Source organism: Larimichthys crocea, chromosome XVI, assembly GCF_000972845.2.
Source record: "Larimichthys crocea isolate SSNF chromosome XVI, L_crocea_2.0, whole genome shotgun sequence".
In the NCBI taxonomy this organism is placed as follows: Eukaryota; Metazoa; Chordata; class Actinopteri; family Sciaenidae; genus Larimichthys; species Larimichthys crocea.
The window spans coordinates 5,188,210-5,215,368 of record NC_040026.1 but is presented as its reverse complement, the minus strand read 5'-3'; the positions used below and the strand labels follow the sequence as shown (position 1 = coordinate 5,215,368).

Genomic DNA, 27,159 nt, shown 5'->3' with positions numbered 1-27,159 from the left:
GTCTGGGGTAATCTCTCTAAAGAGCATGTTCACTTATCAGAACACTGCAGTCGCTGTGTAGCTGTATTAGCTTCTTGCAGTGAAATAATTAAAATCACACCAATCTTTGCAAATATGTAAATGATTCTCTTTCTCTTATTTGAAGACATAAAGGCAAACAGCACAGACCTAAAGCCGGCTGCTGCTGTTGTTTAATGCAGGAGGTATTTTGGGGTGTGGGATGAATAAAACATCAGAGCACCTTGTTTATTTCCATCCTTCAACCGTAACTCATTCTTTACATAATTGAATTCTAGTCCGTTCGAGGCAGTGCATCTAATTGAACCTCTACCCGTTAGCCAGGGAATGATTTGTTTCCATGCTGACTCCAAACTCTGATCCTCTGAGGGATGCCTCTCATCGAGGAGAGCTCCTTTAGATCACATAAAGGGTTCGGGGTCAGTGCTTCAAGCCCGTTAGTAGTTAGAAAGTAGATGTTTGCATCACCTTGCCTTCAAGCTGGAGGATTTTAAGCCTCTTTGCTTGTGTCTGTCTCCTCATTCCTTTCAGTGTGTGAGAAGCTGCCTCTCTCCATGGCAGCCATTCAACCTGGATGATTTACACAGCAAACTGGACTGCCTCCTTTCTCCAGGTCAAAGTAACCCCTTCCTCCTCTCTTCCTCCCCTTCTTCTTCCACACAATGTGATTTTGTTAATGTGTGATTTGTTTCCTAATCTGTTATGTTGCACGTTACAGTAGAGAGCTCTCCCCCTGACAGCCATTGATTGGGAGAGATGTTTAGCCCATTGTGCACTGGGGTTCTTTATGCACAGCCATGCCCTCTTCCATATAGACACTCGTAGTTAATGATCACATTCAACTCTAACTTCCGCTTTCGCACAATGACCGGCTTCGCATTAGCATTCTGCTCCAGGGAGTGGAGCTGGTATTGAGTATGGTAAGACGAGGGAAAATGAAATTTAAGAGATGTAAACAAACCATTATGTTGTTAGGGTGTAAGTATCAAGTAGCTCTGTGTTGCTGTGGTTATTCTTAGTTCAATTAACAGATGAGGTTTTATGGAGCGAGCTAACAAGGTCTGCACAGGTCCTGTTAGTCCAGTCCAGCAACCTGACCCTAAATGGATACATGACTCACTTAATGGACAAACTGCCCTGTGTGAAAACACACAATACCAGACTCAGGCCAGACCAGGCTTCATAACTGCCTGCAGCCAGAAAGCATTTTGAGTATTGATCAATAGTTTTCTTCTTTGTATTTGAACTCAATGCCATGCCGATCATCCTTTATCCCGCAGGCTATATACAGTCGTTTTGTCATGTTGTCAAGACAAATCTTAACAACTAGAGAAGGCAGCATTTTCCCAAGAAACTGTTGAAGTATTGTCGTTAAAGTGGCAGGTAATCGACGAATACTTAAAGTAGTTGAAATAGCAGTTAGAAAAAAGAAAGTGAAAGTTTCAGTGAGTGCAAGCACTGAAAGCAGTTATGTTGTGTACAGTGAAAGTTGTGAAAGTTCGAAAAAACTGAAGTTGTTATTGTTGACAGAAAACACGAAAGGTTGTGAACATGTAAACATTAAAAGAGATGAAAACAAGTGTCAGTTAATGAGTAACAGATGAAAACAGTTGAACAGTTGACAGTGTCAGCTGACTAAAAGAAGTTGAATCGTCATTTGAAGAGTCAGTAAGGAAAGCAGTTGAAGAGTAAAAAATGACTGTGGTTGAGATGACAGTTGACACGTGAGCAGTAACAATAGATGCAAAGATGGATGTGCTGAAGACAGTTCAAGTGTATGCGTGCTGAGCAGATCTGAAAGTGGTTAGCTGTTCAAAAGTGACATTTACATCTAAGCGGTGAGAGCAGTTGAAGTGTCAGTGTAAACACTTTAAATTTCATTTCAGTGTAAGTCAATAGGACAGTTGAAGCTGAGGAAAACTGAGCTACTGAAAAACTATGAAAGGTCTGAAAAGCCTAGCCAATATAATAAAGTACAAAAGGTGGTGACTGGTTTAAAGTTTGAATGAAAGTTCTTCGTGGGAGTATGAATTGTGTATGAAGACGGTGAAGGGTAGGTGAAAAGGTTCAAAGAGGTTTAAACTTCAAACTTAATGTCTGTAATTCACGTGAGAAAACGGAGAGTATTTTAACATTTCAAAGTTTGAATGGTGTGTCCATGTAAAAGCAGTCAGAGGACAAAAACAACGACAAGGTGAGACTCTAACAAGAACATTGTAACCCTGCTGCAGTAAAATGCACTATACTGTAGGGTAAGGTGAACTGTGCTAGCAGTCAGCTGGACCCTAAGACACTGACCAGGACCTGTCGCTCCCAATTAGCCCCGCTCAGCCTCTCACTGCTCCTAATTCAATCCCTTTGCTGAGCTCAGCCCAGAGTAACCGACTCACACACTTCACTACTTGCTGCTAAGTGCTAACCCACTATGAGGAGGTGTTTACACTCACTTATTAAAGATGCTGCTAACGTACTCCCCAAATTAAATGTGATAAACAAATGAAAGCAGCTTATTGCTCATGTTATTTTCAAAATAAAGTTAGTTTCAGTTTGTTTGGTTTTGTATTTGAGCTACATTATATAAAATTGGCACAAGGATGATACTAAACAAACCACAAAATAATCATGTTGACAACTGATGTAGGTGCTTTTTAATTACAGCCACATTTGACCAGATTTTTTTCTAATTGGATCAACAACATGTTAGAAACATGCCTCATGTGACGTAGAACACAAATGACATGCGTGTGATTCCTCTCGTTGACCTGGCACTCCTTCGTACGCTGGCTGTTGCTAAAATAACCTTTTGTTGTTCTAGAAAATCTTCTTAGCGCCTTTGTGTCGTAGAACAATCTCTCTTGTTGTGACTCCGGCTATTTTGAATCTGTTCTACCGAATTTATTCAGATGATAACCTGACCCTTTCTACGATGTCTGATCAGTAATTCTAAAAAACCCTAAATGTATTTTGACTTGACATACTTTCAGGTTTGTTTTTTTTACCACAGTAGTTCAATGGTAGAATGCTGACCAGCCTGATTATTCACTGTCAGCTATGTTTATGGAAAACTGACCCTGGATCTGCCATAAATGATCCAATCACGTCTAAGCTAAGCTCTCATGACACAGCCACCGGCACGCTCACAAACTCCTAAAAGCTCTTTTCTGTTTGGTCAAACTGTTTGATTTGGTTATATTTAAGTTCTTTCTTTCCTTTATGCTGCTAAATGTGTACCCTGTGGACCCTGGGATAGATCGTAGGTCCTGTAGCCTGCATAAAAAAACACTTGCTTGTAGTCTGAGGCTATTTTATGGCATCATGAAAAATACCAACACATTTTCACTACCATCTTGTTAAATACTGCCACTTTGTCAGTGTCCCTCCAAAATATGACGCTGTAGATATCCCTGTAGTGTAATTTTTGGATGCACAAAGCTCCATGGTCATGTTAACATTAATAAATATGCAACATCTCATTAGATTTTCAAAATAAAGCTCGTGTGATGAAGGTTGTGACGTCGCACCTGGGTTAGGTACAAAAACTACTTAAATTGGGTTTAGGAAAAAAACTTTGTAGGTTCTTTTAGATTCACTGACACTTGTTTGACCCATCCATCCACCCTCCCTCCTCCATATCTGGCTTATTTTCTGCATCACCTGACTATGATGGCATATGGAATGGCCAGGGCCAAGTGGCAGTATTTGACAGGCTAACAGAACAGACTGAAAATGCAAAGAGCAATACAGTGTGGCTGCACAGCATGAGTTTATAATGACTTGATGTTTATTTATGATAGGCACCATTTTATGGTACTTTCCATAGAATGTATAAATAAAAATGGATGCAGTTGCCGTAAGGTTACCCATCGCTTTCTGCAGGCGTTGTGAATAGTGGTGAATAGTGTGGAGGCTCTGTGCTTTGCCATCTTGGCAGACCTGCCTCCACTGTTAATCCAAAAATGGGCAAAAACATGGAGCATGAATCAAGCCACCTGTGACAGCACCACCTTAATATAATTTAAACTGGTGTCTATAAAAATTCACCCTCAGTACAGTTGGAAATGAGCTATAGAGACCAAAACAGTTTTTTGTACCAGGCTGTAAACATGTTTGTTTCTGCTGGGCTTGGCATTTTAACACTGGGACTTATGGAGACTGACTCACATTTGTTTCCAGCCTCAAGCAGCCATTTAAAGAACTGTTACAGAGGTTGGCACTCGGTACTTTCAAACTTTAAACCATCAGTTAAACAGCTTTTTAAAATGAGGGAAGCAGAAACTGGATTGTTGCAAATTGAAGACTTTAAACAGCTGAATCCATCCAATAAAAGGTAATGTATGTGAATGTAAAACTGTGCAGAGGCAAGATACTGAACCTCTCTGCTCACTCACTGTTAGTCATTCTGAATAAGAGCTTCAACTAAATGTGAGAGCGATGGAAATGGATTGCGTGCTGGGCTTGTTGTCCAGGGAGGCTTCCCTGCAGCAAAAGGTCAGGTGTCCAATGCTTGCAGTAACAACCAATGTGTCCATCAACAATGATGTATCCTCCAAAAGTAACCTTGAACAAATGCACCGGCTCTCTGTCTGCTCACTTGTTGTAAGCCGCTCTCAGGAAGATTGCTAGCTTAACGCCTGGGATGTAAATATAGTTATTTCTTCATATTTTTTTAAACACTTCCACAAGTTCATATTTCAGTTTCTGTCCATGCTTATCCAGCCCGTGGAGGTCATACACGGGTGCGATAAGAAATAATATGAGCCAGAGAAACAAAAACGTAAGCTGATCTCTTGTTTTGGAGGAAGGAGGATGTGACAGAGGTAGAGGTTACAGTCCAAGTGGAATGAATGAGAGCAGCCTCCTCACCAGAGGGACATATGGGGATCATGCATGTGTGCGTTCATGTTGCGCACTGACTGACAGCCGGTTTCAAGTGAACAGGAGGGAAACCAGAGACGAGCAGGTCAACAGACACTGGGCTCACTGGCTCAGGTTGATTGGGTCAGTGTTTCCACTCACACCTCACCATCCCTCGACTGACTGCACCGCACAAAAACAACCAAAAAACACACCATCTGTACAAGTCGTCTAATGTGCAGGGCGCTGTTCTTTACAACAAATCTACTACTACGCTTGTTCCAACACATTTTTCAAAGTAAAATACACCTGGATCTCATAATATTGACATGGAGCACAGTGCAGGGCAGCCTACGGGCTTCCTAGAGGGTTTGTTTACCTCTTTGTGCTATTATTCCATGATGCCCGGATTACTGAAAGAATTCATATAGAAACCGATACCTCCATGCTGTGATGATTACGAGGGATCTTTACAGAGATGCATTCACAAGGATTATGCAAATATGTTCTCACTCAGCAGCCGAGGATGAGGATACAGGATCCTGGGGAGGACGTTTGATTTGGCTGGGACAAAAAGCCCAGGGCAGCAGAAGTAAACAAAGTGAGACGTGACAGTTAGACACACGGAGAGACACCCACAGGTCATATCCGTCACTACTTACTGCTCCTTTTTTTCTTCTTCTCTTCTTTGCTTTGTCTTACCTTTTCCCAAACTTAATCCTAACGTTCTGTTTGCATTCCTGAAGCCTTTTAACAGATCAAAAGACATCCTGAAAATCAGTTTGATGAATCATGACTTTAACAAATAAGTAGAATTGCTTTTAAGATGATTTTGCACTGAAAATTGTTGTCTTGTAAACCTTTAATTCACGTTCATAATACTTTTTATGCAGTCCAAATCCCAGTGTGTACACATATACACCTTTACCTGACTCTTGGGAGACAAAGATACACATATTTGTTCATGCAAAGCCCATCTGACATGGATTTATTCCATATTTGGATTAATAACAGCTTACATTAATTTTCTCACCATTATTGACAGGACTAAAAATGACTCAATCATTCATGGATACATTTCTACTACTTCTTCTACTTCAATTAAACAACAAAAGTTGATATAAAATAATGAAATAATAAATAGTCATTTTTGGTACTCACAAAGCGTTCTCCTTTTGTTAATTTCTGTATTTATTTTCTATTTTGGTGATGACCTCACTGTAAAACATGGCTGGCCACAAGATAAATTCAGCTCCATCATTATTACGGATGGTGGCTATAGCTACAAGATCTAGACAGACAGACCAAGCAGCTTCCTCTGTGGCTGTGAAGTGAAGCCAACACAAAATGCCAAAAACTGCAGTTCCTCAAACGTCCACTTGAGGCTGGCTACAGAAGTAAGTCGGTCTCCATAAGTCCCCATATTAAAATGTCCAACTTCACAGCAGAAATAAACATGTTTACAGCCTGGTACAAAAAACAGTTTTGGTCTCTGTAGCTAATTTCCCCGTTCATGACAACTGTACTGAGGGTGAATTTATATACAACTCACCTGTTCAAATGATATTAAGGCTTAAAGTTATGAATAATTAACAGTGTGGCCGCGTTGATTCACAGGTGGGTGCTACCACAGGTGGCCTCTTTGAGCACCCAGGCCTCATTCAGCTTGTCTCAGATCCACCCACAATCTACATCTTGCCCATTTTTTCATTAGCTATGGCCAGAGCCACCACCCACACTCTGAGCTCCACACGGCTCCTCAGAAACCTGTGAGTGATGTCACAGATGCGACACCATGTTTTATACAGTCAGTGCTGAAGACACATAAATACACAAATAAATGTAAATAAATAAATAAATAAATGAAAAGTAGAAATGTGTATATGCATACAGTACATAAATAAATAAATGTAGATTTGTAGAAATAGATTAAAATACAATTATTTATGTTAATGAATAAATAATATAGCTCGATTACAAATAAATAAATACATTTGCATTTGTATAAATTTTAATTGTAAATTACATTTTATATGTATGTATTCATTTCAGGCTGTTTTTATACTTTATTGTGCTTTTATTTATTCATTAGAACATGTATTTATTTCAGTATTTATTTATTAATTTATTAATTCTTAAATAAGTGATTTCGGCTCTTCGTCATGGGAGTACCTTTCTATAAATTATGTCCTGATCTGAAGAAAGGAAAGAAACTAGAGGATAAAAATCGCCTGGGCCCTCACGAGGACATGAATCCAATTTTACTCATAAACCCATGAGACAAACTTGAGACACTACGGGGAATCCGTGAATTATGATAGGATATTACTTATTGCATAAGCAAATGCATTTTTGTAAGCACACATTCACATCCACAGAAACAAATACTACCTCATTATATCTCGGTTTTTGCCCTGCAGCAGGGTGAGTATTTAGACAGTTGTCCAGAGGAGTTTGCAGGGAGTTACTGTGTTAGATTGTGAGGAAATTAGTTTGGACCCTGAGGGCTAAGTCAATGCCCGCCTCAGGAGTTCTGTGTGTGTGTCTCTCTTCGTGCAGAACTATGCATGTAAAAGTGTGCGTGTGTGTGTGTGTGTGTGTGTGTGTGTGTGTGTGTGTGTGTGTGTGTGTGTGTGCGTGTGCTTACTGGAGGCAGAGGACATCACACGTCCCTGTGTGCCTCTGCCAGCATCCAAAAATAAATGGGCACTTGTGTTGACCCCCCTGTTGATAAATTCATTCGAGGGTAAAGGTCACCGATGTGTCAGCACTGTGCGTCACGTAGCACTTGTGTTCTTCTGCTCTTCCTCTTCAGTCTTACATTAACTTTACTTTACTCTTCACATCTCTTCTCTCGTCTTCCGTGTCTCGCTCTGTATTTGCTGTGACAGCTGTTGCTCTTTTTAATTTTAGTGGGCCTGTTGGCTGCCTGGTGATTAATTGGACGGTGGGGCTCAGGTTGTAAATAGATGTTCTATTCTCATGGTTGTTTTCCCCGGTTAGGAGACCACGCAGCTGATTAGAATACTCACTGAATATGAAACACAGCAGGTGCTGGAGAGCCCAGGGTTAACACACAAATACAGTTGTCTGTGTTTCCTCTTCTGTGTGTGTGTGTGTGTGTGTGTGTGTGTGTGTGTGTGTGTGTGTGTGTGTGTGTGTGTGTGTTTCTACTGGCTGGAAGCATGTGACCATAAACTGAATACAGAGACATATGAGCAATGCACATTAATGTATTTTTGCCCGTGCCATACTGTTACCACATACAGTATGCAGTAATTAGAATGCCCAGAATGTTGCTCCTGAGTCATAGTCCTAAATGTGCATGACAATTTCAGCATCACATTTCAAAAAGGGCAGCTCACAACAACAAAACCACCAGCAGATGTCCTACTGTCCGTCATGAGGGACCCTGACAATGACCGCTGTGAGGGTCGATTGACTGACAGGGGCAGCCAAAAGAATTAGTCTTGTGTTTGGTAGAACTGGAGCCAGGCTCCTTAATCAGTGAAAGCTACATTCCTCAGCAATGGATTATGAATCTGAATTCATTATCGTGTTTCTACAGAGCATATTTAGCATATTTAGCACTGTTAGCATTTGCTAGCATCATACAGAAGAGAATTTTAAGCTAGGTAACTGGATGTTTCTCACCAAAATGAACAATTTGTGAGTCAAAATGTACACATGAAACACAAATGTGATTCAAATCCTCTATCCTATGCAAAACTTTCACAGTAAACAGAGGATTACAAACTCCATAAGCTATCCTCTCTCCAAAATGTGATAATGGACTTCTCATATGTAGTCATGCAAACATCTATTTATGTATTAAAACCATGAGAGCCTCATTCAAGAATTTCTTTAATACACAATAAACTACTTATTCGCCCAAAAAGTGAAAATGGGAGTAAGTAGTTTATAGTCCCATTTTTGCTTTTTGGGCAAAAATGGCAGTCCTGTCAAAATAAAGATGCTGGCGTGTCGACATCGGAACCCATAACAGCAGAGAAGATTTTTCCCAAAAATGCATTTCAAACACAAACTCAGTAATGGAGAGTGTGTGCCTAGAGAATGGCTCTGTTATTCACCATCAGCAGGTAGTGTGTTTTGTCTTGCATGCAAAATATGGCGAGAAATAGGAAAAGTTCAATCAATGTTTGTGCAGACAGGTGATGGTTGGTGATGTTTTTCATAATACCGTTTGAAATCAGACTTTCACACATGTTGGTTTTATTATTACCATAAGTTGCAATATGTTTGTGTTGATTTGTCCTGTACACGTGACATCTGTATTGCACGTCTGTCCGTCCTGGGAGAGGGATCCCTCCTCTGTGGCTCTTCCTGAGGTTTCTTCCACATTTTTTCCCTGTTAAAGGGTTTTTTGTGGGCAAGTTTTTCCTCACTGGAACCAAGGGTCTAAGGACAGAGGGTGTCACTCCCTGTACAGATTGTAAAGCCCTCTGAGGCAAATGTACTTTGTGACTTTGGGCTATACAAATAAAATTGATTTGATTTGATTTGATTTGACTAGCTGTGTGTGGTTGTTAAATAATGTGTATTGTGTTTATGCTCAAGTGGGCTCAGTGATATGTTAATAACAATATTATGGTGTTTTCTGGCTCAAAGAGGGGAAACTCACTGTTGTATGTCTTGAAAGAAACGAATGCATTTTGTGGTGTAGATCAGCGATCCTCAACCTTTGACCGCGCCATGTAGGACAATATTTTCACAGACCGGCCTTCAACGTGTGGGGGGTAAATACGATAAAATAAAATGCGACCGGCATAAAAACAAATATAAAGTGCGTAAAAATATAACTCACCATTACGCTGAATTAGTGGGAGCCCGGAGCTTGTTTCTCCGCAACGGACAGGCACAATGACACCCAAAGTGTGTTCCTTATGTCCAGTCTATTCCGTAATTTAGTTTTGGTTGCTGAAGAAGCATGACAAAGAAGTTTGTTTTTTATTCATTTTTGCTAGGTTTAAGGGCTTAAGTGGGGTAACGTATCATGTGACCGAGACGAGCATCTTAACCTGTCTTAACCTGTGTCAAGAGGCACAGACAGATGTAATTGGGAAAGAATCCGGCCATTTTTAAAAAATAAAACATCTATCTATCTATCTATCTATCTATCTATCTATCTATCTATCTAAAACCTCTCAGCCCTGGAGCCTAACATTAGGTTAAGGCGGCCCTGAACATGGCTACACCGTCTGCAGTGTGTTGAGTTAAAGTGACGTTCATCCACCCCTCTAGCCATGAGGATTTTTTATTCTACTTGTCCAGGTTTTTAAGATATCTGACTCTCTCAATAATGTTAGCATTAACAGTATCCAATGGCCTTATATTAAAGTTTTCAACAGCATTTGCCAGCATATTGGTTTTAATATTCTCCTCTGGCTGAATTGTTGGCTCCTGCTGATGTCATTTACTTGAAATAGGCCATTATGGATAAAAAAAATAACAGTTCTCATAACATTCTGCTACTATAATTATCCTGTTTTGACAATCTACTATAGTTTAAGTAGAAAAATCTTTTAGCAGAAGGGACGTCAGATGTGGTGGATAAATGACGGCTCTGTTTTAGGTTGTCACGCCTCTCCTCCACCTCCTCCTCCTCCTCCTCCGTCTTGCTTTCGTAGACACAACACGCAGCAGCTCCTCTCTGGAGGACCCTCACATTGGAGTCCATGTGAACTCTTAATAGAGTCTGAAGTGGGTGGTGAGTGTGTCTGCTCTGTCCAGTGTGTGTATTCGTGCATGTATAAGAACATAGGGTGGAGAGAGAGAGGAGAACATAATGGTTCCTGAAGTTACCTGAAATCACCTTTTCAGCTCTGTGGTTTCTGGAAATGTGTGATCGCTCTAACTGGCTAATTAATTGGCATGAAGATGTGTATAGGTACACGTGTGTTTATTTGTGTGTTGTGTTTGTGTGTTAATGTGAGAATAAAGTAGAAGAATAGACTCTGCTGGATCTACTGGTGAACCTCACCTCATTGTTTATTAACCAGCTCCTCTGATACAGCTAGGAACTGCCACTGACAATGAATATAATTATGATTATTTCCAATTAATACCCTAGAATTTATGCATTTTCCAACATTCATCTTTCACTAAAAGGGAAAAAAAATCTCCATCTTTTCCTTCACTTGTTCTCTTATCTCACTTCAGCTTTTAAAAGGATAGCGTTGTAAGGCAAACGCTTTTCTAAACACACACATGGCCACACATGTATTCACTTTTAGCACTCACCTATAAATAGATCTGGCTAGGTCCAATGCCTCTCTAACGTCACTCCACTTGTCAGTAAGTCTGCGTCTTGGAAACATCACCCATGGCACCGCTAACCTATCACATGATGAGGGGAAATAGCCAACAATCCAGATGCCCCTATCACCTGACGCACTGGAAAAAATAACCAGCACTCACGTAAGGCAGAGACACCATCAGCCTGGAAAGGAGATGTCCTGGCACGGGTTGGGATTTAAACTATGGAGTGAATGGTGAGCTTAGGGAGGCACTGAAGGTTTAAGGAAATATAAAAGAGTGTAATGACTATGAGTCTCTGAAGACATGTTTGCATAGGAGAACACCCTGGGAGAATTTATAGTGATTGTTGACATCATTCGTGAGGTTGAATACTGAGCACATCTTTGAGGTGACAGTGGTCTCCTGATAAAATGAACTTGTTTGGTGAAGTGAATGAAACCCTGGTATATATCTGTTTCTTGAACTTCCTCTTCTTTTTCTTGGACACATGATTTTTATTTTTAGCCTGTCAAAAAACTGAGGCAGAGGCTGATTCTATGAAGGAAAGAGCTTAAAGAATTTTTTGCAAAAAAACGCTTTGGATGCTCCTGTAAAATATATATATATATATATATATATATATACATATATATAATTTTGGGAGTCAATGAATTTCATCATCCTCTGTAAAAGTATTTCATAAAACAGGCGCTGAGGAGATCAGCAGTCATTAAGCAGTGAGGGATCTGCAAAGATTCTTCAAGCAGTGATTTTAATAGGCTTTTTTCCCCAGCAGACATTTTGACTAAGACGATTACTTATAATGACGACGGCTCGTGATTGTTATTGGGTCTATTCAAGTGTCCCAGTAGAGTGACAGTGAACCAGCAAACACAATACTGGGATCCTGAAACTGAAACAGTAAAATTAAATTCAGCCCTCATTAGTTTTTTTTTTTAATTTTTTTTTTACATCTGTGCTTTTCCTGCTCTGATTTGTCAAAATGTCTGCTCAGTATTTTACTGTCAAATTCATTTGACTCCACCCCAGATGTACAAACAGGAGCAAATACAACAGAGGCAATACTTGATGGGGTGGTCCAGGCCTGTAGCAACAGGGGGTATGATCACCGAGGTGATCTCAGAGAAGGCATGTCCCCCACACATGGACATTCAGAGAGGAGCTGGACATTCACTTGTGCAATATAGAGCTCCAGCTCCTGGTCTTCCTCTGGTCAGGAGAACTGAATTTGAAATATCGCAAACATGTGTTCAGACTTGATAGAGGCGGAAAAGTTGGTGTATTGATACAAACAAACTGGGTAGGGTGCCCTGTTGATCAGTTGGTAATGCATGACCCAAACAGAGGCCATGGTGCGTCATCCCCTCTCTCTTCCTGCTTTATTGTCAGTCTTTGACTGTCATGACTGTCAAACATACAAACTGGGGATCTCGTGAAGAATTAATGCAACCAGCTGAGTCGCTGAGTTGTATGCTAAGCTAATCTAACTGTCTGCTGGCTGTAACTTCTTCTTTGGTATCATTCTTCTCACCAAACTAGAAGGCAGAATAAGGATATTTCCAAAAGTGTCAAACAGGTGAGTTATATAAAAATTTACCCTCAGTACAGTTGTCATGAACGGGGAAATTAGCTATAGAGACCAAAACAGTTTTTTGTACCAGGCTGTAAACATGTTTATTTCTGCTGTGAAGTTGGACATTTGAACATGGGGACTTATGGAGACTGACTCACATTTGTAGCCAGCCTCAAGTGGCCATTTGAGGAATTGCAGTTTTTGGCACTTGCACATTGGATTTGGAGATTACCACTTGGTAAACACCAAGCAGCTTGTGCTCTGAACACGTACTGTAGCTTCAGGGTCTTATTTGTTTACAGAAATAAAATTGAATATCCCGAAATATAAGCTGTAACATTTTATTGACGTTAGCTCGATCTGCACAACACCTTCACACAAACACAAACTCACACGCAGGGAAACACACATGCTGAGTGACAGGCCACAAATATGCATGCCCACACCGCATGTGCGTGGCATGCAGGAGTGTGACGCTGCTGATGCATGTCACAGACTCGAGAGCTAATTTTGTCTTCCTCAAGTGGGCGTCGATGACAGGAACGAAACCCCAGTTACTCTTCACGGCAACAGTACAGAGAGACATGTGAACGTGTGAAAACTAATCTAAATGTATGCATCCTCTCAAGCTCATATTCACTTATATACAGCTCTGCACCGAAAGACTCCTTCTATAGGTGTAGATAGTTGCATCAGCAAATTTATGAGTGTTCAACAGTTATGCAGGGAGGTTCCTAATGCTCAGATGCCCCATAAAAACACAAATTCAGTCCCATTTTAATAAAGCTTTGTTTATAAGGAAAGTCCTCTAATCTCTGATGTCGACGTGTTCAAATAAAAGTGAATTTCCCAACACGGCAATTTAACTTTGGTGCTAACGAGGAAAAGAAGTATATTTCCACAGTTCAGGGTTGTGTGTGGAGCTTATCACCACTAGGCTGGAGGATAAAGTCAAGGACTGTCCACCTCATGCGCCAACCACCGTCCTCTAATATCCAATATGACATCCCAACCTGGGCCTGCCTCTCCATTCCCTTCATACCCCTTTTGCCGGCTTTATCTCCACACGCAGCAACTGTAAAGGTCATAAATCCCGAGTGCTCTCTCACACTGGCAGAGGGCACTCAGACTTATATGACACAACAGCACACACACACCGCCCGGAGACCGCCCTGTAATTGGGATTTCACGCAGGGTAAGATAACTCCACTCCTGTGCCCAAGAAGTAATTATTCCCGAAAGGTTTGTGCTGCACATGAGCAAATATCAGCTGCACTCCATTCTCAAAGTTCAAACTGATTTTCATTTTTGAGCCGTGTGGTGGTTAGACTCTTTAAAAGTCAAAAGAAAATGAAGGAAATGTCTTTTTCAAGTCGTGTTTTACAAGCTGACATGACACACAGCACGGACAAGAGTTGCTGCAATGAGCTTCAAGCTCAAAGAAATCTGTGTTGTCTGTGAAATGCCCATAGGCCTGTACTTCTCATCATGCTCTATTAATCTCCAGTGATGCTGCACACCTTCCTATGCTCACATATATGCACATGCGTGACAAATAAATCTGTTTTTCTTTTAATTCTCAGACAGACGGACAACATGCTCTAGATTTGGCACACGTTGAAGCATTGTGCATACAGCAAGAGGTTGGAGGGTGGTGTCTTTCTGTAACCTCTCCAAAACCAACAGCAAACCTGTGATAGACTGAACATTGCATCTATCTGCTATTACCTAAGCTCCAATCATAAGCATGTCCAGCTAGCTGGCTTACTAGTAACAACTGAGTGTTGGTTTAAAAGACAAAGAGTGGATCATTAACTGCATTGTCTTGTACGGTAACATTCTACGTTTATTCATCCATTCACAATTAGCATAGTCACCGTGTAGCATCTCCCCTCTGTGTGGAAATCAGACCTGGATGTTATCAGAGTTTAATGTTAGCAGCACTGTGTTTCTGCTCTTTGTTCAATTTCATTTTACACTCCAGCGACTTCAGATAATGTGACCTGAAATAGACACATTTGTTGGTCGTTATTCTCAAGGCCTTTTCTCTTTAAAAGAGAAAGAAACATGCTGTTTTAAGAGCACACACTACAGGTGAATGAGGTAAAACATTAACTGGTAAAACCTTTCCAGTTATAATTAGTACAAATCCTACTTACGTATGTTTTGTCAACTTGTCTGAAATTTTATGTTTGAATATGAAAATAAGGCTTTATCTATTGCTACCTTTTGGTGGATTCAGGAGAAATCTACAGACACAAGCAGACAAAGTGTAATAAAATAAACACCTAAATGTGTATTTTAGAGCTTTTCTTTCCACTAGCCTGAAAGAGGACGAAAAATAGCCTGTGCATGGAAAAACATGTTTGCCTGTGTGAGCTAGGCAGCCAAATAAGTGTTTGATATTACATTTTTCCCTGTCGTAGATGGAACTAAATACTGGATCTAGACTTCTCATGTGTAATCAGTCTAATATTACATAGCCTGTTTAAACTGTGTCACGTATCATGCTGCCTTTTTATCGAAGACGATCTTGTTCACAGTTTCAAAATAAGGGAAGAGATGTGTTTGTCATTTGGGCGTCACATGTGGTGACTCACACCACACCCATATCAGAGACACCGCACCCAATATATTGAAATATGCCCAACATTTCCTTTACCAGTGAGTTATTAATGAGTGGTGTTTGGTGCACCAGTCCAACCAGTCGAAGGAACTTCTCACAACCAGACAATCCAATGGTTGTTCTTATTAATGTCTTATAATTAATCTATAAAGCCTTAAATGATTTAGTAATAAAGGGTGACAGAAAACTAGAGACTGATGGATGACTCCAGTGCAGATCGTTTCGTCACATGTAAGGTGACCAACAGTGACGTAGTCCAGGTAAGTTGAATTGGGAAGAGTGTTTCCTGGCATTAGAAGAACTGACCAGGCACTTGTTAATTGCTCCTTCTTAATCGTCAGCTGCACAGCTGTTATAATGACTGTTTTTATTTATCCCCCCGAAAAAAAACACACTAAAAACGCTCGAAACTGTCTCTGCTGAGCAGCGAAGAGATTCTGTGTGCTTGCCAGACAATAAATGAATTTGAATTTGATCGCCGGCTCATTTAGTGGAATGGGATTCTTGCTTAGCTGGGAGACAATTAGAACCAATCAGCTATGAACACAGCCTTTCCATAAATCTTATTTTGGGGCTGTGCTTCGCACAGTCCCACGGCTCATTCCAGTCTTACTTCAAACAAGGCAACCCTCCACCCTCCACCCTCCACCCACCCCCATCCAACCACCCCCATCCAACCACCACACCTTTCCCTGAAAAGGAACTGAGGGTATTGATTTTGCTGTGTGATAATTATAGCTTTCATTAACAGAGGCTGCAAAACAGAGCAGTCTCCTACAAGTCATTTCACCCCAAGGACATGTGTATATGTGTGTGTGTGTGTGTGTGTGTGTGTGTGTGTGTGTGTGTGTGATGTCTTGTTGTTGTCTAAATATGAGAGAGTGGATCTATTTGATGCCCAGATAATTGATTTGGAGCAGCTGGACAGAAGTTGTCAATAAGCAGGTCAACTTATGCTGAATCGGCACAGTGTACTGTATCCGCTGTCTCTCTCCGAGGTGAAAATAACAATGCCTGATCAGAGGACCCCAAGGACCTACTGGTGATGTCAGGATTCAGTCTCTCTTATACAGTATAGCTATAAAAGTGATCACATGAATCTTGTATTTAATTCTGGGTATGATGACTCCTTGGTCACAAGATTCATTTTAAGCATGAATGATCATTTCCACCTCAGAGACAGAGACACAGGGCCACAGGGCCTGAGTCTGAAGGAGCCATATATAATTGTTTAGTTTAAAACATCCAATAATGAACTAAAATGATCAACAGAATGTGAAAAAATAACAACTTTGAAGTTTTATCCAAGACCCTTTTTATATTATGTTGCAGAGATATTTACTGAAGTACTGAAGCATGCTAACCAGTTAGCCATGGCTCCTCCTGTTTCATAACACTACTTTGTATTTGAAGAGCCAATAGTGAGTCACTGTAACATCCAGGCTGCCCTCAGTCCAACAGCACCAAGGTGCTGGGATTAGCTCCTGGCAAACTAGGCCTGACCCAACCATGAACCCCAATCAGGCCTCAGGAGGTTGGCACTGATGTTCGACCTTCCTCTCAGGCTACTCATGTCCCTGGACCGGCCACGGCTTTGACGTCCTCAGAGTCAGAGTCTTGGTTGGAGCCACTGAATATAACTTGTATTCCCTGTCATCAACCTGGCCCCAGTTTGTCTCTGAGGCTGTGCTGGTCCTGGTACAGCCATAGAGTTCAGGCAGTTCTTTACATTTTGAAGCAAAATTCAGATATATAACTAAATATCATCTGTCTAGTTATGACAGGAGATACCTCAAAAATACTCACAATGACAATGCTGATCTGTAATATTTGCTACAAATTGAAATATTGACCTGATGACAGGAGATGATCAAAGTCATTAAGATTAAACCTGAGGGGGACATGAATTTTTAAAATAAACTGCATGGAAATCCATCCAGCAGTCGAGCCACACTGCCAGCACAGAGTGCTAAAAAGCAACAAAGATGTAGATGTGGGAGGAAAAACCTTGAATGAATAACTGAGCAGACAGACCAAATGAGTGATGAATAGAAAGAATGACAAGCAGAAACTAGAAATCCTCTCATTTTTTTTTATTTTGTCTGTAGCACTGAGAGGCTGTACCTCAGCACATGAAGGAGATGGCTCAGGAGGAATATTGGGATTCAGCTCCAGTCCTCTTCCTCTGTTTTCTATTCTGTCTGTGTGAAGCAGGGAGAGCAGCAGAGATAGACTGTTCTCTGTATCAGCACTCCAGGGGCTGCATGGCAGGCAGACACAAGTTGCCAACAGTTTCTTCATCGCATGGAAAGCTTCTCTTCTTTATGCACACATTCAGCCTGATATTTGAGAATTTATATTAGCTTTGCTGTGCTTTTAGGGAAAGTGCATGCCGGTGCAATATTGCAAAGTGACACAGTCTCTGAGAGACTGTAGCATAATAGCAAAGGGAGTCAGAAGGAGTCCCTTATGGGAAACATATGTTTCAATGCACCACAGTTAACCTTGGCTAGTTAGAGGAGCTGTTTGTTTTAGGCTATCTTCTGTGTGTGTGTGTGTGTGTGTGTGTGTGTGTGTGTGTGTGTGTTAAGAGGAGGTACATCATCCCTCTACTTGAGCAGCAACCTGCCCTTGGGTTACTGCAGTATTTCTCCCTCACTCTGTGGCCCTTTATTACTCTCCCTTACAATCTTCCAGGTAATTGTATCAGACATAAACATGCAGACGTGCTTGCTGGGAATGCACGCGCCACTGCGGTCACACACACACACACACACACACACACACACACACACACACGCACGCACACACACCCTCTAAGGGCAGATGTGCAGGCTTGAATGACCCGTCGTTTTTGAGCGGTTGCTAAAAAAAGCAGCTCTCTCCGCTCAGAGTTGATGGAATTGCATAATGAGCGTGATGTCAGCATTGTTCTTCCCACGGTAACAAGTGACGCTGACGGGCAACGGAGGCGGGGATGGTCGGGGGTGATTGAGGTAGACGCAGAGGAGAGGGAAAGCGGAGAGTGGCAAGAACATAAAGTCAAAGCTGCAGTGAGTGAGATTTTTATGTCACAACACACTCATCAGCTTGAATCACAGAGTGACACTGCAACGGAGAGGAGCATCTCATTAACACTGACTGTACATTCTGTTTACCCAAATTACATTCTGCCGTTGGGTATGGACACTTTGCCTCCTACATGAAACGATGGCTCAGAGTTAAACATGAGATGTATCTCATGGCAGCAGTGAGTTTGTGAAAGCTGAACTCATTGTCATAATATTTGACCTCTCTCATCCTCCTGGTATCTGCTGGTATAAAGTGTCACTGGCCAGGCATAAACATGAGCACACTGTGTGCGGCTCACTGCAGTGTACAGACCCAGTGCTTAAGTCAAAGTAGAGAAAGTTCTCCATTCAAAATGTCACCACTGAAAGTGTATGATTATATATGATTATCAGCAAATGTACTGAAATGATCAAAAGTGTTCATAATGCAGCAGAATGGCTGTATGTACTTTTGGATTATTATTACTAATGCATAATTGTGTAAGTAGTACAGTTCCGATGCTTTACTTTGCTCAAGCTTCAAAGTGATTTCAACTACCTTACTACCTTATTAACATTAAAGGGTGCATCGGTGATGGGTCAAACTCCTCAAGCAAATACTACATTTCCCATAATGCAACCAAAAAAGCATAATTTAGCTTCATTCTCCTTGCCTGGTAAACATTTACACCGACACTCCACATCCCTAGTTTGTAATGCAGGTTATTTGGTTCTGGGTTAAATATGTTTATTTTTTCAGTTGATATTATACTCATGTGGTGCATATTCTTAAATGATTTTCCATTTAATCAAATTACCAGATTACCAAAGTTTCCACACAATGCAGCACCAGATTGAAGAAGAATTCACGGTTCACTCACAATATGTTATTTTTGTTAATGAGTTATTTAAACGTGTTCTGTTGATGTTGCGGTCCTTGCTTGTTAAACTAACTTGGTGAACCTATGGGGGAAAAGAGAGGTCTGATTTGCTTTAAATTTGCTTTTAGCTTTAAATCAAGACAGTAAAAAAGGTGTGGATCTCCTGTGTTTGTTAACATGGTGGGCTGTACCACTTTCACAGCTGAATGACGGCGCTGACTTGCTGTCTCGCTGCCTTGCTGCCTTGCCAGATTCATTTGCAGTCATGGTGCTTTAGTGTCTGCTGTTAGCTGAGCTCATATTCACTCATTAATCTCAAATGGTTGCTCACTTTCTTGCCTCTTCATCACCGCAGCACAGTTGTTCATCAACACACGTCCCCCTGAAATGTATCTATATATCTCAGTCACCCCACTCTGTTACTAGGGAAAGCTCGCCTGTGTCTGCATACTTGTGCATGTGAGCAGTTGCCTTAGAAAGAATCAAAGACATTCTTTAAGGCAATATTGTGTAACTTGTATCAGCTTTGTTTTTCCTATTCTGCACCCCAAAAGTACACTATATAATTTTGTACTCTAGGTACGATCACCCACCAGAAGTACCATAATGCTTTACGTCACACACCACCAAATATTTCAATGATTTTGATAAAACTGGATGATATTTTATGGAGAAATTGTTTTCTGGTTTTTCTTCTGGCGTCCTCCAGGTGCTGCTCTGTGATTTACAGAGTTTCCTGATGGACAGTCAAGTAAACTGCTGCGACTGTAGCTGCTGTTAGCTAATGTTAGCTCAGTTTGTTAGCCTGGCTGCCTAGACTGTAAGCTCAGAGCACTGGAGGAGTGTTAGTATTTGTACCAAAGGTGAAGAAGTAGGTTTTCAGGGGGGTAGGGCAATGCAGTCGGGAAGCAAAACCTGTGTCATGCCAGAACCGGAGCTGGCAAGTGAGCAATGTGAGCAAGATTAAATCTGGGACTGACTTTTCATCAACAAGGTCGGCCTGATATCAAAGGCTGAAAACCAGACACAGAGTTGGCTTCTTGCTGTTGGACTAGTAACTAATATTAGCTGGCTGCTCTGTCTTGTGTTGTTGACCTTTATTGCCTGAAGTTGTCAACTTGACTTGCTAGTTGACGAACACAAGTAATACAATCATAACAAATACATGTGTACAGCTGTTCATATTTACAACAGTGTTATTGCATTCTGAAACTGGAGGTGATAAATGACAAAAATACCAATTTCTATTAAATGTTGCCTGAACATTTTGAAATGGTGTACCAGTCTGATGGTGATCACTGGGTTTGCTTTCTTATGTTTAAATATAAATGCCAGTCTTCTTCTCTGCTTTGTACTGTTGCAAGCACACACTTCTGATCCTCCTGAGGATCTGTCGTTGTTAAGGAGGGCATTCATAAGAGGCTTGTCCTGTTCATGTAGGTCACAATACAGTTATGGATTACATGACCAAGGGGACATTATTCCTTATTCCGTAACACATTGATTTCCAAATTAACCAGTTTTTTTTTTTTTTTTCTGTTCCAAGTGTGAAGGAGAAACTAGAGTGACAGTGAAATGTGCAAAAAATGCAAAATGCCTTAGAATCTGTTAAGTTTACCCTCTCTTGGCTACTGTAGAAACATGGTGGTTCAACATGGTGGACCCTATTAAAGAGGACCTGCAGCTGTAGCTATGAAAGGCTCATTCTACGGCAACAAAAACTCAATGATTCCTATTTTCAGGTGATGATACAATCATTATTTTTTTTAAATAATATTATATTCAGTTTCTGTTATATTCTGTAATAGGGATGTAAACAGTTAATCAGTTAATTGTTTAATTAGGTCAACTGAATCTAGGGCCAGTTTTTTTCAGTGAAATGTCATGGTGTCGCCAGTTAAGGGTGCCATTGTTTAATCTAGACCACAACGAACGTACCTGAACGTAATGCGGCGAGAGACCCGGCACACAAACATGAGGCGGAGACATGCTCAGCCCACTCATCACTCTCAAAATTTCTGCGGGAAATTGTTTAATAGAGGCCCTCTAATTTTACTGTCACCTTCCTCAGGGATGATTGAAGCTGTGTTCAGTACTACATGTTACTGTAAGTTTCCAGGGCTAGTAATCTTACTGTTACCTTTCTCAGAACAAGGGAGATTATAAGTGGTGCTGCTAATGTTTCAAGTTTTTCATGTAAGTACTTTACCAGATAATTATATGTAGGCTTAATTTTGCGTAGGCTAGGCCCATACTGTATAGCTTTAAAAAATATTTTATGTTGCTTAATGTTTCACATGCAACAGGTGAGCCAGGTGTATGTATAGTACAAAAAATTTAATTTTGTAATTTTCTATGCAGAATTTATTTTGGTTGAATGCCATATCTGTACCGTATCCCCACTGGTACAATAAAACATTAGTTGAGGAATATAACATGCATTTTTTATTCAGTATATAAGCAATATTTAGCTTTATGTTAAAAGACACCGTGAGAAATGTATGTTCTTAGGAAAAAAAGCTGCTTATCAGTTAACCGTTAATCGACCGATAAGCGTCAGTAGTCAACTAACGATTAATCGTAATTTGCATCCCTATTCTGTAAATAATCTGCACACACTGGACATTGATCATTTAAATATATATATATATATATATATATATCTATATATATATATTATATAATATTATATATATATATATATATATATATAGGGATATAATAGAACAAGCTAAAGCTGTTTTGGCTAACGTCAGCAAACATTTTCCTATTTTCACATGCAGTAGACACCAAGCAGGTGTGTGTTGTGTTTCTGTCCAATACTGCCTCTCTTTTTGCTCTTTTTTTGTCTCCACCATTTTGCTAGCTTGTCGCTAACTTTGCCTCTCTTTCAGTTGGTGTTTGTGTAAGTGATGTTTGTGATGTGATGCTTACAGTGGGTTTATCACAGATTTAAGCTGAAAACAGCTGAGGCAGTTTGTAGGTAAAACCAAAATAAATGTGCTGAAAGAGGCTAAAATGCTCCGTAAAGCTAAGGTGAAGTAGCAGTTGAATGAGTTTGTCAGAATCCTCATTAGCTTTGCCCTAAAGGCACAGCGAGTCTCCCTGGGGTCCACATTAATGATGATGATGATAATTCTGTGCAGATCTTTTGTACGTGAACAATATATATTACACCTGTCGCAGCATATTTAAGTTAATATTAAACTCAAACAAGGAAATTGTAATAAATATGGTTTCGGCTCTATCTTCAGTTAACAACCTGCTATCAAGTCATTACATGTGGTTATTTGAGCCTATGCTAATATACAGTGTAACCCTAATTACTAAAATTAAAACTTCAGTAAACGTTAAAAGACTATCCCTAACAAAAACAATGTTGTAATCGTTAGAAGCAGATGATGTTTTTCTAGACAAATGTGCAATGAACAGAAAAATTATAGAATTTTAAAAGTCATCGTATTCGATTAAAAAATAATGGCATATGGAGAAATACATTTACATCAGAGAGAAAGAAAATGTATATTATCATTAGATATATACAGCTGAAAAATGACACTGGGTGTTTGTTCAATCTGTCCTTCCTCCCACGGTTGTCACACCTGCTGTTTAAACCACATATAAAAAGCCTATCGTGACTGCACAGCCCTGCATCTAAAGCATGAAAACATTGCTTTGTTCCACTGACAGACTGTATGAAATATAGCCAACATTATCTTGACAGAAAAGAACAATAACATCTGGTCTGTCGCTAATCAATTCCTAAAGGATTCTTTCCATTTTTCTAATGGATGTGCCTTCAGGAAGCCTATTATTTCTTTCAGCTCAGCTGATGGAAACACAACTAATTTGAATTTTGTTTTTTTTGTGTTTTGCAGCATTTCAGGGAAATTCACTTGACAGTTGCAGAGAAACATAGCAGGTATATGAATCTCTTTTTGATTTCTTTTAACTGTTTATACTGTTTTATGGTTGCTGTGCCTTGAGAGGAGCAGTAGGACAACGCTGTGTCCCAGCTCTGACCGGTTGATTAGAGTTACCCAAAGACACACAGCTTCTCTGTTACAGTATCCACAAGCCATTTAGTCATTTGAGGTGAAAAACATAGTCTGGTCTGATCTTTGGAGATAAATTGAGTCTTTCACAAACAGATTAAAAGAGATGGTGGATGACGAATTTAGCAGAATTACAAAGGCAATTATATTCTTGACCTTGTTCCATTAAATGATGTGAATCCACAAACCCACCTACAGTTAGTGCTGCAGTGTAACTTTATCTCTCTGCATTGGCCTTTTACTTGATAAAGTGATAAGTGCAGCAGTAATGAAATCACAGTGCAGTAAAAGTCACAGGGCAGTGCTGATCACACAGTGTTGACCCAGTAACCGCCTCTCAGAACCAGCTCAGTTTCTCAGTCAACAGGTTTAAAGCTGAAATAAAAACCGTTAAAGAGCAAAAAAACACACACACACACACATAAACACATATATTCCCTCCTGTTGTTCCTCTGAGCCCTCATACAATCACCATGCTGCGAGAGGGATCAAGGGTGGCAACATCAGTGCATTTTGGTCACATTAAAATGGAGCGAGTGTGCTGATTTGGAGAAATAGCCATCTAATTACTGCGTAGGGTCAGAGAAATAATGAGTATAAGCGCTGGAACGCAGCAGGAGGGGGAAGTACAGTAGATGCAGAGGCCTCTGTTGTTCAGAGCTGAGTAGAGTCTGAGTTAACCAACGGTCTAATAAGCTGGAGAAGGTGTTTAAAATGAAACACTGGAATGTATTTTCTCCCTGCATGCATCCACCCTCGACTTCAGATCCCTTTTGTGTTTCATACAGTGACAGACAGCATTAAAAAACAGGCCGTGATTTATTTTCGGTGCTGTTGTTAACTTAAAATCCCCCTTGTGGTGCAATCAGCGTAATCCTTTTTATTGCTTCCAATCAAGCCAGACAGCAGGCCCATATCGGGACCTGGCACCAGCAGAGTTACCAGGCCGCAGCTGGAATCCAGACTTAAAGCGGCGTGATGGATTGTGTAAATACTGCGTTACTTGAAGGATTGGAAACACTAAGGGAGATCACCACTGTGCAAATAAGCAGTGTCTCCCTGGCTCTGACGTGTATATGCATTGACGTCACACAGTTTACACGTTTTGCACAGTGGGAATTGTTCCCAGTTATGAATGTAATCATGCTCCGTCTGCCCCTATACACACACACACACACACACACATAGGAGATGTGTTCTTCCACTTCCTCCGCCTGCCTCTTTTAACTTTTTAATGTTTAGCTGAAGCCTAGAGATAAGTCCAAATATAGCAGAGGGAGGGAGAGGGGGATGAGTGAGTCATCAGGATCAACTAAACAGATGTGTGTGTGTGTGTGTGTGTGTGTGTGTGTGTGTGTGTGTTTGTGTGTTTGGGGGCAGCGAGGACATGAAGCTGCTACTAACAGTTTTAATTATTTTACATGAATGTATGAAATGACTTCTTGCAGTGTGTAATGTGTAAGAAGTTGCTTGTATCGACAGATAATAATCACCTTACTCATGGGGCATTTTAGTTTGTTTAGTTCTTTTAGGTCGTTGTTTTGGCTTTACAAATTGCAACTTTACTCTTTATGTTCAAACTCATCAGCATCCACAATGCTGACCACAGGAGCCCCTCAGGGTTGTGTGCTCAGCCCCTTGTTTTTCACTCTTTTGACTCATGACTGTGCAGCATTCTACAGTTCGGACCACATCATAAGTTTGCTGATGATAAATCTGTGTCAGGTTTGATAACCTCCAAGTTCCTGGCCCTTCACATCACAGAGGACCTCATATGGACCCTTACACCCCATTCTCACCACGTTCAACAGAGGAACCATTAGAGCATTTTCGAAAGTGTCAACAGCAGCGCGGTTCGGTAATCGCCCCTGTCTCTCCACTCTGTCAGACATCTACAACACGTGTTGCCTGTGCAAGGCCAGAAGCATTGTGGGTGACCCATCACACACCTGCCATGAACTCTTCTCTGTGCTGCCTTCTGGCAGGAGGCTTCACAAATTAGGAATATGTGTCTTGTGTTATGTCTGTGAATACAACAGCAAACATAACCTGCACAAAGGTGCAACTTTGCTGCTGCTACTGAATTCAGTTCAGTATCTACCTCCCTACTGTATATGCTCACTAAAGTATGTGTCATATGCACACCTCCAAGTCTTTTAAGCTCTGGCTGTCTGTTGTTTTTGTCAAAACGAACTGTACTTTATCATTTGTTTGCACAATGTTTAATGTTTCATGTAACACCATGGTCCTTGGCAAAACACTGTCTCGTTTCACTGCATATTGTGTATATGGTTGAAATGACAATAAAACCCCTCTTGACTTAACTTCTGGTTCTCTCTGAAACCATATACAGCATTTTAGCTGTTTAAGGTTGAGCTAGATTTAAGATAGTTTAAGTTGTATTTGTCCAGATTTGGAAATATTGACCTCTAAGACTTCAGCCTCTGCTCCAAATATTGAAGAATATGGTATGAGCCTTAACATGCGATTGTATAGCACTGTTATTGCCAATGGTGGAATTGTTCTACAGTTGTTCTGATGATTTTTGAAACTTCCAGCAACATTTACACCCACACCAGGCAGTGATTAACCAGGTGTGTAGGCGAGAAAGACAGGATTTGCACTTCTCTTAAGCTCTTTTTGAATTATTTGTATAAATACTTCTGTCACATTGTCAGGCCGGAACTCAAACAGGACTCAGGTGCAGAAGTGTCAGTGAGCAGATTTACTGGAAAACAACAAAACCTTGACAGAGTGATGCAACACAAAGGCTATGAAAAATTAACCTAAAGGAGTCTCTCAGAAGGGAAAAAACTGTTATGAAAATTATCAAAATCACTCAAGGAGGAAAATCAAAAAGGCTGCAAAACATTAACTTAAATCTCTACTAAATAAACAGGGAAGAAACAAAACCTCTCCTGTAAGGTGGAGGCTAGACAATACTATACACTAAAAACCAAGAACAGAAAATCTCTCCAAGGGAGGCTGACGATAATTTAACTAAACTAAACACTATGGAACCAAAAGCAAGACTAGAAAAGTTACAACAACAACAAACAAAAAAATCACTTTTACGAGGCAAAAAACTCACGAACATACACACTGGGACTATGACCAAGGCTAGAAGACTGAACACTTTGGCACAGGACAAAGGGAGACACAGAACTTATATAGACACACACAGATGGGTAATGGGGAACAGGAATCACGGCAACAGGTGACACAAGGGAAGGGCAAGTGATCTGAAACGAGAGGGCAGATAAATTTTAAAATAAAACAGGAAATGATGAGACAGAACAAAAACCCAGCAGGACACATTCAGTATGAACAACTGAGTGTAACAGCATGAATGCCTTTGAGGAGAGACTGTCAGAAAACACCCTTTACTGGCAATGTGTTGCTGCCTCCTAGTTTTGCTTTGCTTGCTTCATAAAATGTATCTTCCCTCAAGCCTTTTTGGCCAGATTTGTAGTGTTCAGGGACCAGGAGGATCATCAGTGATCACTCCAAGGAATTTGTAGTTGTTTTACCTGTACCTGTTGTACTGTTTAATCACTGATGTGCAGAGGGAAACCATGTATCTGTGCAAGTATCTCTTTTCTTTATTGCTTTGGTAGAAAGTGTTCCCAAAGTCAGTGATTTATTCAGAGTAACCAGGACATTGCCTCTGACATTTTACTGTTGAATTTTCATTCTTTAGTACTTTGAGAAACAGAACCAAAATTCCCTTCTCCTCCAGTGTATTGAGTTAGAAGCAAGTGGCCAACGTGGAAGTGCCAAAAACTGCAGTTCATTGAACTGCCACTTGGGGCTGGCTACAGAA

At 40.5% G+C, this 27,159-nt stretch overlaps 1 long non-coding RNA gene across 1 annotated transcript; it reads left to right on the top strand.

Annotated features, from left to right (window-relative positions):
* The first annotated feature begins 10,517 nt into the window (after positions 1-10,517).
* LOC109139573 (uncharacterized) lies at positions 10,518-25,642 on the top strand. Its single transcript, XR_002042230.2, has 3 exons — positions 10,518-10,600; positions 23,160-23,203; positions 25,062-25,642. It is a non-coding gene; the product is annotated as an uncharacterized LOC109139573 (long non-coding RNA).
* The last annotated feature ends 1,517 nt before the right edge of the window (positions 25,643-27,159 follow it).